Genomic DNA, 14,102 nt, shown 5'->3' with positions numbered 1-14,102 from the left:
GGTCATCTACATTCACTGTGTGCATGGAGTGAAAAGGCAAAGAGAGTCAAAGTATGTTTCCTGATGAAACGTGTTCCTTCAGGAGCCAATTGTCCCTTTTTTCCTGCGGTCCTCACTTCATCTCAGCATCAAACAAGACGTCAACAGGAGTGATTCGGACATTAGAAGGTGCCAGCATCTTTAATCTTATCCACTTCTGCTTCAGCACACAGCCAGAGTGGGCATTAGCACGGAACGCGCATCCTGGAGGACCTAACTCCTTGTAAATACAGATATTAATTGCACTGGAGAAACAGTATCTGCACCTAAATGGACAGCTAGAGAAAGGTCCGAAGGTGAAACGCCATGGAACGATTAGAATTTCCTTTTCACTCCCTAATAATATTATGAATCTCTATCTTTCCTGCTCTGAGCAAACGGGTCTCCGTGACAATTAATGTGTGAAAATGCAGCATGCCGGAACACAAGCAGCAAAATAGGACGAGGCTTTGTTTACTTCTATAAATAATGTAGTTTATAACACACTAGGGGAATATATGTCGGCCATATTTCATATTTCCTATTATCATAAAAGCCATATTGTGTTATGTAATCCAATGACTAAAGCAGTCTCTCTCTTCATATCTTTCTCTTCTCTTGCTCTAATGGCTGAGTAATTATGCTTAGTTCTTACGTCAAAGCGACGGAAGCAAATCAGAGAAATTCAGCTGCTGCAGAGGTGGCATTATTGGTGCATGTCGAGGTTATGTTATACAAAGGATGGACAATAAGAACAAGTCGACAATGCATTACAATATAATGAGGTCCAATTTGGAGATGTCCCTTTGTGAAAATAAAGTATCCCTGTTTTACTAATCTGGTTCTGGCTTTGTCGACATGATGGAATGGAATCGTTTTCAGCTCAATTTCAAACCCTAATTAAAATAGTGTGTAAAAGATCCATTAAAAATATAATCGCCATCATTATACTGGACCATTAAAAAACTAAAATGGTATAAAATAACAAATTGTACAGCGGGACTTTCAGGTCAGATTTACATTGTAGAGTCAAATACAGAAGTACTGTTTAGCACATCCTCAGTACGTGTGCTCTGCACAATGGTAACTCAATTACCAAATGAATTGTGTCATTACCAGCAGACTGTTTACGCCAATAGAAACTCAAGCAATGTCTTCTTTGAATCATTATTGTATCCATTACGACTTTACTGGCTCGAGATGGATTGCTTCTTGAAAAAGGTAAATCAGCATCAGTCTTTCGCTCCATTTTTATTTTAAGGCAGATTAAAATGTTCAAATAACATTAGTGTTAAATATGTTTTTGATAGTTCATTAATTGTTATTATCTTTTTCTATTATTTTAAGGCAACTCTCCACCATTCATAATAATTTCCTCCAATGGTTATTCATGTATCCATCGGCCTCGTAGCCTGACGCTAGTTTTGTAGGCACTTTTTTTCTCCAAAGAAAGTATTACATTTTGGGATTTTGACCTTATGAATGCACTGAAGAAAATTCACGGAATCATTTGGATTAACCCTCGGGTGCCATGAAGATCTGTTCGACGGTTAATAAGAAATTGTCTGATGAAAAAATGTAAGAAATTTGGCAGACATTCAAGGGAAAAGTATTTCTTGTCCATGCAGCTTTTGATTTCATTGTAAATATATTAATATAAATATATTTAATTGTTATGTCACATATATGTTTTAACAAGCATGCAAATGATGTTGCACATTAAACAAGTGCAAAAAAGTAGACATAAAAATAAGGACAAAACAACAAGATGAAGAAATGGAAGAATGAAGCCAGCATCTAACGCACCAAAGGAACCAAATGAAGACAAAAGAAACGGTAACGCTGCTAAAGATTGAGCTGTTGTTTACTGTGAACCTGTGACAGCCAGATACACAGAAGTGAGGATGAAGGAGGATATTTAGATGGGTGGGTGTTGCAGAAAAATACATTTAAGAATTAATGAGGGAAGTTTCTCAAATGAGAGTCGCGGGGGAAGAAGGGGCGCCTTCCTCTCGAGTCAAATCAGGACACGGTGGCCATGTTGTCAGCTTGTGGTGCTGTGTGAGAGTGTGCGCATCTATGTGTTTGCAGTGTGTGCTGGTCCTTCATTTTCTAACCTAGTTGTGTCCGGGTGATTTAGCCGGTGACAAGTACAGCACCTGTGAAGGTTGGCTTGCAATCACACTTCCTGTCAGTGGAGAGGTTGCAGGAGGGGAGGGGAGGAGGTGAAATGAGTCAAAATAAAAGGGGAAGACAATAATATAATGTGTGAGAGCTCAGTGGGTTTTTTTCCCCTCCTAAACTGAGTTGATTAGCACTCTGTTCGCTCGCTGTGTCATCTTGCTTTAACGTCTCCAGCTAGAGTCAATTAGAAAAATAAAGGGAACCGTCAATGAGAAACAAATCACCCACTAATGCAATCAGACACACCAAAACTGTCTCTCCATCCCTCTCTGACGCCCTCAGTCACGCACACACACACACACACACTGCCGAGTCTCAGGGGGGGCTTTTCTGTTCAGGTTTCTGAAGCTCAGAGTCAGATAAGGAAAAGTCAGATTGTATCTATAAAAAAATACATAAAAAATTCTTCCTCTGCTTTAAATAAACATTTATTTAATCTTAGTTGCATAAACACAGAATCCGTACACTTAAAAATAGCCTCTAAGGGCATTTATATGGAAAGCAACGGTTTAAGCTCACGCCCCATCATTGACATGCTGTTAAACATGATTAAAGTATCTTCGAGGCACCGGGGCTACGATGACAACAATGCTGACAGGTTCATGATGAAAGATTCCATCTTGAGAGGTGATGCGTGGAGGAGACAAGGGGACAGACACGGCAACGGAACTATGAAGCAGATATACACTATTGTATACAGCGTTGACAGCTACGATGCAGCGTGAACTCACACGCTAAATGAATATGTAATCTCACATGTAACGTAAACACTGAACTATCAAACTGTGTGAGAGGAGCTCATTACCCGAACAATGTGCTGGCATAACGTTTGTCTACGTTTGGGCTACTGCATGCAAAGAGGAAACGTACTTTTCTTCCTGCATTATATAATGAGACTGGCAAAGTCACAGTGACCTGATCGAATGTAGATGCAGTAATATTCAATGAGAGCATGAATTTGCTGTCATGTGACCAGAAAAGGACATTCCCATTCAACCAAACTGGTTTCAAGAGGAATCAGTGGAAGTCTACACAGGGATACGGTTGGTGTGGTGGATGACAAAACAGTTTTTGTTGCCAAAACTTTTACCCTTTCATTATGTTGAATTTGAATGTTTTTCAATTGTGGCATTTTAAACAAAACCACGTTTTTTCTTTACTCAATCAGTTCCAGTGTCAGTGTGCCGCAAGTTCAGGGCAGTATTGCATTTGGGTGAGTGTGGATGTGTGCTCTAAACGTGTGGTGAAGGCTACTTGCTGGGAAACAAGCGCTGAAGCTGCAGCTCGTCAAGCTCCGTTTGTGTTCCTCTCCTCTCCGCCCACCGACTCGTGTCGCTGCTTGTGAGTCTCTAACTGACAAACGGCGCCTCCAAAGTGGAAATGGTGCTATTTTTCAAACCTTGCTGTCTCCACCTGTCACACTTCCACATAAGAACTTTTATAACGGACAGTTATAGTAAATGATCTAGAACTTAAGCAGAGACGTTGTGACTTTTATAACCTGGCTTCCTTCCTTCCGATCCCCCTGGTAAACTAACAGCCGCTACGTGCAGGGCTCACAAGACTCTGTCAAACATGAGTACAAAGTTGAATGAATATGAAATGTTGGTATGTTCCGAACACGCAGAGAGCCACAATTCAGGCCAGTATGGTATAAAAAAACATCCAAATACTAAGTAATTCTGCTTCCATAAAGCTCTGCTTGGAAACAGAGGTACTAAGGGAAAAGAGAGCCTCACCAGCAGAACTAGTGGATGAAGCTAGAGAAGCTAAAACAAAGATGTTTCGTCACTGCATCTTTTCAACTGTGGTTTATTAACAGACCATCAAGGTAACTTGTTACATTTTCAGAATAATTTCCTGGAAATGGCCAGTTTGTAAAGCCGGGACAACTTCACAACAAGCAGATGGATTGCTGAGGACGTCAAAGAAGTGCAGTGGCCCTTGCGAGCTCTCGAGCTCTGCAGGGTGTATCTACAAGTCACGGAACTGCTCCTCTACCTAAATGCGTGGATCAGTTGCAGGGAGGAGAAGGCCCAAAGCGAGAAAAGCTAATTCACATAGTTTCAATATCTGAAGTTGCGCGACCTTCCCGTCAGCTCAAAGCGAAGACTCCAGCGGCTCTGTGAATCAAAAGGATGACACGAGAGCAGACAGCAAACCACCGGAGTCATCAGGCACCACTTGACAGTACCGTTTTAGTATTATAATTATCCAATTACATAGCCGACTGCACTCAAGGCTCAATCTCATATCTGCTCTCTTCCGTGTTGCCATGCTGGGCCAATAAAGGACAGCAAAAGGTAAAAGAGCACACCTGCTATGGAACGCAATCTCTGCTGTACGTCAATAGCCGACCGGCAAAACGATTTGGAATAGAGACACTTTCACTTTACGGTCTTCGCTGCTTCTTGTTTGACTCTAAAATTAAAGGACAAACTGCATTCGAGCTGCTCAGTGTCGCATATGTGCCTCACTCAAGGGCAGCTTGACGGTGAACACAGGAGACAACGCTCTTTTTACTTCACATTCAAGTTTCTAATCTCAGGTATGGCTTTCCTTAAAAACCCACATCCTGTTTTGTGACATCGTCACCCAGCTGTGCAAGAATCAAACGGAGGACATGACAGCGACGGTGAACACTTCCCCGAGGTATGCAAACATTTTTCGCTTGAAAAGGACATATAAATAATAAAAATAAATCTTATTTGGGTGTAAAAGTTCACGGAAGGATTGTTTTTGCTGTAATCTCCCAGGGAGGAAACGGTTACAGGTCGTATCTTGATTCCAGTTTAAAATCACGAGTGACATTATAAAAGTACAAAATACATCCAGTTTTTCACTGTTCACTTTTAACAATTAGCTCACATTGATATATAACTAGTGCTGGACAAAGATGAAAAAGTAACTTGATTAATTGTGTCATTGTTCCATGATTTCTTTTGGAGGATTTCAGTGATTGAAACAGTACAGTTGAACAGTCACACAATGACAATGTTAACTTTTAACATCCACTTCTTTTATTCATTCCTTCAAATTTTTCAACAGTGTTAAGCCCCTCTCAAAGCTAAAAATTGTGCTGTTTACGCATAATCAAATCATTGAGTTAATGGATCCCTCAACGCATTTATAACGTCCCCAGCCCTTTTTATAATACTTTTCACTAAATCAAACTTTGATGTTTTTGTCATAGCTCATAGCTTCCATTTCTTTTCAGCAATGACCCTCAAGTGTATTGGAGTCTGTATCAGACCATGGATTGAGGTTTTTTAAATAAAAAGACGCAGCGCCGCATGTAATAATCTATTTCTGTGCTGTTCTACTCCTCTACAATATTTTGTTATCAACATGGACGATTGTAAAAAGCTGGTAGTGCACATATGGCCAAACACGCGATCCTCAGGATACATCTTGTTTAGGACATCAGGTTTTCCTTATAACTTTTACTGGTAATGTCACATAATATAATTAAGTGAGCAGGTGATTGAGTTTAGTTTATTTTGTATAGTTACTTATTGTTTGCTGTGGTCTCTATATATTGTTTGCTGTGATTTTCTTAGTTGTTGCTGTGGTTTTGCGTTATTGAATATAGCTGTCAAATTGTATTTCTTTCCCTCTCACGATTAATTGACACACCTGCACCTAATTAGCTCGGATTGGCCAGCTGGAAGATCCCTCCCAATAAAAGGAGGTGAGATCTCTTTCCAGGGGGAACGGATAGGCGTGCTGCACAAGAAGCAGCGGCTCGGACGGCTGGACGTGTGTCCCCCGGAGTCACTGGCTGGATCCCCTGTGCCCTGCTGGAGCCGTTTCCTGGAATCCCCAAGGGCAACGTCCGCTACTCCCTAATGGAAGGTGCCCGGTCCGGCAGCTGACGGCGGAACAATATTGGGGAGACGCGTAGTGAAGGAGCAGAGTGGCGCCCCAGAAACCCTGGTCCCCGGACTCCTTCATGTGAAACGGACTCATTGAAATCACGTGAGAGTGATCCATTCGGTGCCTGGGACTGAGGAAAACCCGGATCAAATCACACTCTGGACTGAACCTTAACAGGTTCTTTTACGCTGGATCGAATCATCCCTCGGGTTTTATCGTCTCCTGGCTTTTTACTTCATGTGTTTTAAAATTCTTAAACTTATCTTAAATAGAAATAAATTATTGTTTTGATACGTATATAATCTGTCTGGTCGTTTTCTCGCTGTGTTGGTGTGGCCCGGGAATCGAGTTCTATTTAAAAGTAGCCCGCTTCTTTACGGACAAAGAAGAGAAAAGGGGGGGTTACATTAGTGGCGTTGCTGGCAGGATTCCCTTCCCACACCATGCAGCGTGGAATGGCAGACGAAAATGAAGGGCAGCCTGACGGTCCAGGGTGTAGTGTGTCACAGGGAATTGGGGCCAGATCAGAGAGTGTTCCGCCTAGTCCGCCTGTGATAAATGCAATGATGATGCCTTGGTTTATGGGAGTCCCCTGGATCCCAAGATTTAATGGGGACTCTAGTAAAATGAGTTTTGCTGAATGGAGTGGGCAGGTGCAGGCAATGCTGAGGGCACAAGGGTTAAATGAGGAACAGAAAGTTGATTTTATATATGGGGCACTTGAGGGTGACGCAAAGAGAGAGATGAGGCTACTGAACCCAGGAAGATGCTCCACAAGCGTCGACATGCTGCAGGAGCTAAAGAGGCTGTATGGGCATGTAACCCCAGTAGCCCAACTCCGGGCACGTTTTTTTAAATGTCTCCAACAGGAAGAGGAAACTGTTGCTGCTTTTATTCTTCGTCTCCGGGAGTTATTCTCTGCATGGAAGGAGCAGGAACCAGCGGGGTCTGCCCAGGACCAGATGACTATTAGAGACCAGCTTGTCCTGGGTTTGAGGCCTGGTGTGGTACAACAAGAACTCCAAAGGCAGGTGCGTAGAATGCCTACACTGACCTTTACCGAAGTGTGTAGTGAAGTGAAAGCATTAGAAGCTGAGCTCAAGATGGAGCCTGTCCGTGCCTCACGTATCTCTGTGCCACAGCCAAACCCATCCATGGTCGCACCTAGCCTAGAGGAGTGGAGGGAGACAGTAAGAGCCGAACTTAGACAAGAATTTTTAGACCAATTTTCTGTCCTTAAAGAAACCCTAACTGCTGAGATTAAACACCAATTCTCTTCTCAGACTATGGTGCGTAGAGACCCGCCCTTAACCTCTAGGGGGGCTGTTCGGGAAGGCCACTATACTACCTCCCCTAGGCGCCATCACACTCTGGAATGGGACGACCGGGGCAAACCAATCTGCAGAGGCTGTGGGAAAGCTGGTCACATCCAGAGGTACTGTCAACAGGGGAGGAGGCATTTAAACTAGCTGCCCCGACCACTGAGAGCCAGGTGGTTGGGGAGGTGGACCAAACGGACAAACCATCCCTGGTGGGGATGTGTCCAGGAGTTGAAGTTGTTGTTGCAGGAGTGAAATTGCCCTGCTTGCTTGATACAGGCTCACAAGTTACGCTGTTCAGTGAAACTTTCTTCCAGAAATGGCTGAGTGGAGAGCAGAAGCGAAGCCCACAAGATCTGCTCTGGCTTTCTCTAAAAGCAGCTAATGGACTACAGATCCCATATACTGGCTACGCCATCTTGGATTTTTCTGTGGGAGGAGTCACAGTGCCAAGTAAAGGTGTTATCATTGTAAAGGATGAGTGCCTGAGTGCTGAAAGGGGAATCCTAGGGATGAATGTAATTTCACACTGCTGGAAGGAGCTGTTTCAGGGAGTCCACCCTGGCCTGACTGTCTTTGGTGCAACTATGTCGCGTGAAGCAAAGGGGGAATGGCAGCGTGCTTTTGCTGTTTGTCAAAAAGTGTCACAGGATGAATCATCTGATGGACTGATTGGAGTGGCCAGGTTAACCCGCCAAGATCCAGTCTATTTGCCTCCTAACAGTGAGATGGTGCTGTGGACACACCTCTATGGTGCGAAAACCAGGTCGGATTTTTGTGCTTTGGTGGAAGGCCCAGAACGAGATGATGAGTGGCAGGTGGCCCGGACTGTTACCACTGTGGTGAAAGGACGCCTCTCTATAAGGGTACGTAACTTAAATCCTTACCCTGTATTGATACCTCAACGGCGCCCCCTTGCTAATGTCTTCCAGGTTGACCCAAAGCAAATTCGAGGGGAAAAGGACCTTGTCTTGAGGACTGTAGATCCAGGTGTGGTGGAAGTGGCTGTGCAAACCAATCACATCAGCACAAAAGAACAGCATCCAGTCGACTTACTGAAAGGTGATGGCTTAACAGTAGACCAACAACAGCAGATGGACTCACTGCTACAGCGATGGAGAGACATCTTTGCAGCGGGTGACGAGGACTTTGGCCAGACCAGTGCAGTCCTCCACTCAATACCTACAGGTTCTGCACCACCCAGCAGGGAGCGCTACAGGCCAGTTCCACCAAGCCTTTATCCTGAATTGAGAGAACTTCTGCAAAACATGCTGGACAATGATGTCATAAAGGAAAGCTCCAGCCCTTGGGCAGCACCAATTGTCCTTGTGAAGAAGAAGGATGGATCCTGGCGTTTCTGCGTGGACTACAGGAAGCTCAACGCCCTAACCCACAAAGATGCCTACCCCTTGCCAAGGATAGAAGAATCCCTCACCAGTCTCAAGCAAGCTGCTTGGTATTCTACCCTGGACCTGGCCAGTGGATATTGGCAAGTAGATGTGGACCCGAGGGATCGAGAGAAGACTGCATTCACCACACCCCTGGGCTTGTATGAGTTCCAAAGGATGCCCTTTGGCCTTTGTAATGCACCTGCAACGTTTCAACGTCTGATGCAGCGGTGCCTGGGCGGGCAGGTCCATGACTCTCTCCTGATATACTTGGATGATGTTGTTGTATACTCCCCGGACTTTGACACTCACATCCACCATCTGGAGCAGGTTTTCGAGAAGTTGGCATCCCATGGCTTAAAGTTGCAACCCCACAAATGCAGCCTGTTCCAGAAGAAAGTCACGTACCTTGGCCATGTCATCTCCGGTGAGGGGATATCCACAGATCCTGAAAAGACGGCTGTCGTTGAGAACTGGCCCATCCCCTCTACCATTAAGCAGGTACGATCATTTCTCGGGTTTGTGGGGTACTACAGAAGGTTTGTGAAGGGGTTTTCCAAAATGGCAGCACCCCTGAATGCTCTCCTAGTAGGTTCTGCTAGTATGCGGAGAGGAAATACTGCCATCAATTGGACTTCAGAATGCCAGATGGCATTTGACTCTTTGAAGACTGCTCTGGTGAGTGCCCCAATCTTAGCATATGCTGACTTCTCAAAACCCTTCCATCTTTATACTGACGCCAGCCTGGGGGGGTTGGGGGCTGTGTTGGCACAGCTACAGGATGGTAGAGAGAGAGTTATAGCTTACGCCAGCAGGAGCCTTAATCCCAACGAAAGGAACGATCAAAACTACAGTTCTTTTAAACTGGAGTTTCTAGCCCTTAAATGGGCGGTGACTGAAAAGTTTAAAGACTATTTGTGGGGGAATAAATTCCTGGCCTTTACGGATAATAACCCTCTCGTCCACCTAAATACAGCACACTTGGGAGCTACAGAACAACGGTGGGCAGCACAACTGGCGAATTTTGATTTTGAACTTAAGTATCGCCCTGGTGCTTCCAATCGTAATGCTGATGTTTTGTCTAGGTTACCTCAGGAAATGGAGCCTGACAAACAGGCCCAAGTGGGGACAGCCATGGTGGAGTCAGAGGCCAGCACAAAAGCCAAAGACAATTGGAAGGATTGGCAGGAGGAAGACCCGACGGTGGCCCAAATGAAGAATTGGGTGGATGGAAATCACTTCCCAGGAGCCGAGGAGAGGAAAGCGTGTTTGCCTGCAACAAAACGCCTCCTAAAGGAATGGAACCGACTACACATCCAGGAGGGTGTGTTAAAGCGGAAGGCCCAAGAACATCATACAGGGTTGAGCCTCCACCAGATCGTGGTTCCCATGGACAAGACCCAGAAGTTGTGGGAGAAGTATCACAACGCCTCAGGCCATATGGGGATAGCAAAGATTGAGGGCTTGCTAAGAAAAACCTTCTATTGGCCCAGGATGGGTGCTGACTTGAAAGAATGGGCATCTAAATGTTTAACTTGCACTCAACAGAAAAGAGGACCAGAGGTAAGGGCACCGATGGTGCCTATTTTTGCATCATATCCTTTGGAAACTGTTTCGATTGACTATTTGTCGCTTGGTAGACATGGTGATGCCTATCCTTATCTGTTGGTAATAACTGATCTGTTTTCCAAGTACGGATGGGCTGTCCCTACAAAGGACCAGACAGCAGCCACTACGACACGTGCTCTTTGGCGACACCTAATCCAGCCATGGGGATGTCCAGAACGAATCCTTTCAGATCAAGGAGCAGCCTTTGAGTCAACCATGATGGCACAGCTGTGCAGTCTGTATGGGTGTACCAAAATCCGAACTACACCATACAGGCCCCAAGGAAATGGGGCCTGTGAAAGGTTTAACAAGACTGTTCTTTCTCTGTTAGGAGCATTGAGCCCAGAAGACCAAGTACGGTGGCCAGATCACTTGCCAACACTCCTGCAGATGTATAACAACACCCCTCACGAGACCATAGGATTGACCCCTCACTTTGTCATGTTTGGCCGACACGCTCGCCTGCCAGTGGAAACGGTTGTCAGTGCACCTCCATTGACCCAAAGACAAGACTTGGAGGGTTGGGTTTATCAACACAATCAGACCCTACAGAGAGTCTACAGACAGGTGGCAGTAAAAACCAGAGAGAGCAGAATGCGGGACAAGGCCAGGTATGATCAGAAAACAAGGAACCTCCCCTTGTTGCCCGGAGAGAGAGTGCTCTTGCGCAACTTCCGTCGCAGAGAGCAAGGGAAGTTGGCACCTCACTGGCAACCCCAACTTTATGTGGTTATTGACCAACTACGCCCAGGCCTGCCAGTTTTTCAGATAAAGCCTGAAGGAAAGGAGGGCCCCATCAGGACAATCCATCGGAATCACCTGAGGCCTTGTCTTTTCGAACCCCCTGAGGAGCCTCAACAAGCGCCTGAGACTGAAACGGTGAACCCTAATATTGCAAATGACTTGTATCCTGGGCCCTTGTTGTTCCCTCTGACCCTGGTGCCCATAGCATGCGACCCCCCTGCAGTTTTAGTGGACGATGACCCAGTAGTCCCTATGGCGGGACTTGAGCCAGGAGATGGATCACCCCTGCGTAGGTCCCAGAGACAAAATAGGGGTAGGCCTCCAGACAGGTATGGACACTAGGACTTTGTCGGGACGACAATGGTTAAAGGGGGGAGGAGTGTCACATAATATAATTAAGTGAGCAGGTGATTGAGTTTAGTTTATTTTGTATAGTTACTTATTGTTTGCTGTGGTCTCTATATATTGTTTGCTGTGATTTTCTTAGTTGTTGCTGTGGTTTTGCGTTATTGAATATAGCTGTCAAATTGTATTTCTTTCCCTCTCACGATTAATTGACACACCTGCACCTAATTAGCTCGGATTGGCCAGCTGGAAGATCCCTCCCAATAAAAGGAGGTGAGATCTCTTTCCAGGGGGAACGGATAGGCGTGCTGCACAAGAAGCAGCGGCTCGGACGGCTGGACGTGTGTCCCCCGGAGTCACTGGCTGGATCCCCTGTGCCCTGCTGGAGCCGTTTCCTGGAATCCCCAAGGGCAACGTCCGCTACTCCCTAATGGAAGGTGCCCGGTCCGGCAGCTGACGGCGGAACAATATTGGGGAGACGCGTAGTGAAGGAGCAGAGTGGCGCCCCAGAAACCCTGGTCCCCGGACTCCTTCATGTGAAACGGACTCATTGAAATCACGTGAGAGTGATCCATTCGGTGCCTGGGACTGAGGAAAACCCGGATCAAATCACACTCTGGACTGAACCTTAACAGGTTCTTTTACGCTGGATCGAATCATCCCTCGGGTTTTATCGTCTCCTGGCTTTTTACTTCATGTGTTTTAAAATTCTTAAACTTATCTTAAATAGAAATAAATTATTGTTTTGATACGTATATAATCTGTCTGGTCGTTTTCTCGCTGTGTTGGTGTGGCCCGGGAATCGAGTTCTATTTAAAAGTAGCCCGCTTCTTTACGGACAAAGAAGAGAAAAGGGGGGGTTACAGTAACCATGTGCTTGTTTTCTTCTGACCTGAAGTGTGTGTGTGTGTGTGTAGTCTGCAGGTTGTGTGATCCTGTTGCGAGGTCATAGAATTGGTTCTTCAGTTGCTGTTTGTCTTCTATATTCTTTTTCAAGCTCTGCAGATCGCTCCTTCAACTCGTCCCTCATTATCAGAAGTAGTCAAGTAGTAAAACATAAAGAAGGCAGAGAAGCAGAAGATGAGGAGGAAAAAGAAGAGGAAGGGTGGCTTCTAAGGGTCATTTTAGCCATGTTTCACCACCTGATCTTTGACAGAAGGAAAACAAGTTAATCTGAGGAACAATTCCTGTTGGGAGATATTCAAAAAAGCAGTTCCTCCTCAGCTCATCCTTTTAATGTGATGGTAAATTATTCATCAGTTGGTGCTTTTCAGAGTATGTTAAGTGAGGTGAACACTCCACACTGATCTGAAGCCAGGGAGGGATTCAGACGGACCTGCATCTATGGTGATCATCTCTGAGCCCTCATTCATATCAACTTACATCAAAAAATATTGTCTAGAAAATAAATGATAAAATCACATTAATATAGTCTGTGTTCTGTCTGCATTATACATTCTGGTAAACAGAATGCAAACAAACATCTTATCACATTGTGTGTTTGTATCACAATATAATTTCGCTGATGGATAAAAGAAGAAAGATCAGTGAATTTAAAAAAAAGGAAAAGATGTTACTACTTAACACGTCATTAGATGTACACCCAAAAGCAGAACAACCATTTAGAAGCTTGACTTAAAACACTGACTGGTTTACACTGCTCTACATGACAAACAAAAGACTGTGGCTGCACTGTGGAAAACAACAGTCAACCATTCAGAGGACGTGCCTAAAAACGTGCTCAACAATGTTAAAAGGAAAATTATGAGATGCATATTTTGTCATGTATGAAAAAGGCTCTAGCAGACAATGAAGGGGTCCTTTAAATTTCAAAGTCTACTCAGAGATACGCATATCTGCTGAAACCTATTACTAAGCGCTCAAATCATCCACTGATATTTCCATTTGCGTGCTGGAGGCACATTTCATAAAAGCGATTACAATGCTCTGTCAAACCCGAGAAAAGCTCCTCTGCCTTGAAAACAATATTTTCTATCGCTTAAGGAAGAGTAACTGAAAGCTGAGGCTATTTGACAACACAGCAGGTGATCAGACGAGCGGATTGCCTGAGGACGTGTTTTCCATTTTTTTCAAGTGGATAACTAAATGTTGCCGTGGGTGATTCTCTATTAAAATAGCCTACAGCCCGGAGTTCTCATTGCTGGTCCCCGAGACACGAAGACATCCCTTTTCAAAGCATTTAAAGGGTGTAATTTCTGTCTAAATGTCAAACTCTATTACCACACATCAAGTCATGACCCTTTCAACAAAAACATGCCAGCAGCTTCCAATAACAAGCGTCTTCAAATTGAGCTACAGGCAAGACAATAAAAAAAGGAGCAGGAGACCTTGCCTCACCACATTACATTGTAAACATAAACAAACAACAATCAGCTGTAGAATTAAGCAACGTTATAGATCTCATCTGTCTATTAAAATAATTATACAAGAAATGAAGTTTCTACAAATGGTGATGGTACATCTTATCAAGACATATATAAAGATTTTCAATGACTTTAATGACAAGGAAAAAATAAATATATCAGTTGATATACAACGGCAGCAAACCGGCATATTGAAGATACCAGGAAGTAGTTTTGCATTACTCTTAAAGCTTTCT

Source organism: Pungitius pungitius, chromosome 2, assembly GCF_949316345.1.
Source record: "Pungitius pungitius chromosome 2, fPunPun2.1, whole genome shotgun sequence".
Classification (NCBI taxonomy): domain Eukaryota; kingdom Metazoa; phylum Chordata; class Actinopteri; order Perciformes; family Gasterosteidae; genus Pungitius; species Pungitius pungitius.
Note: the sequence above shows the minus strand (reverse complement) of the source record.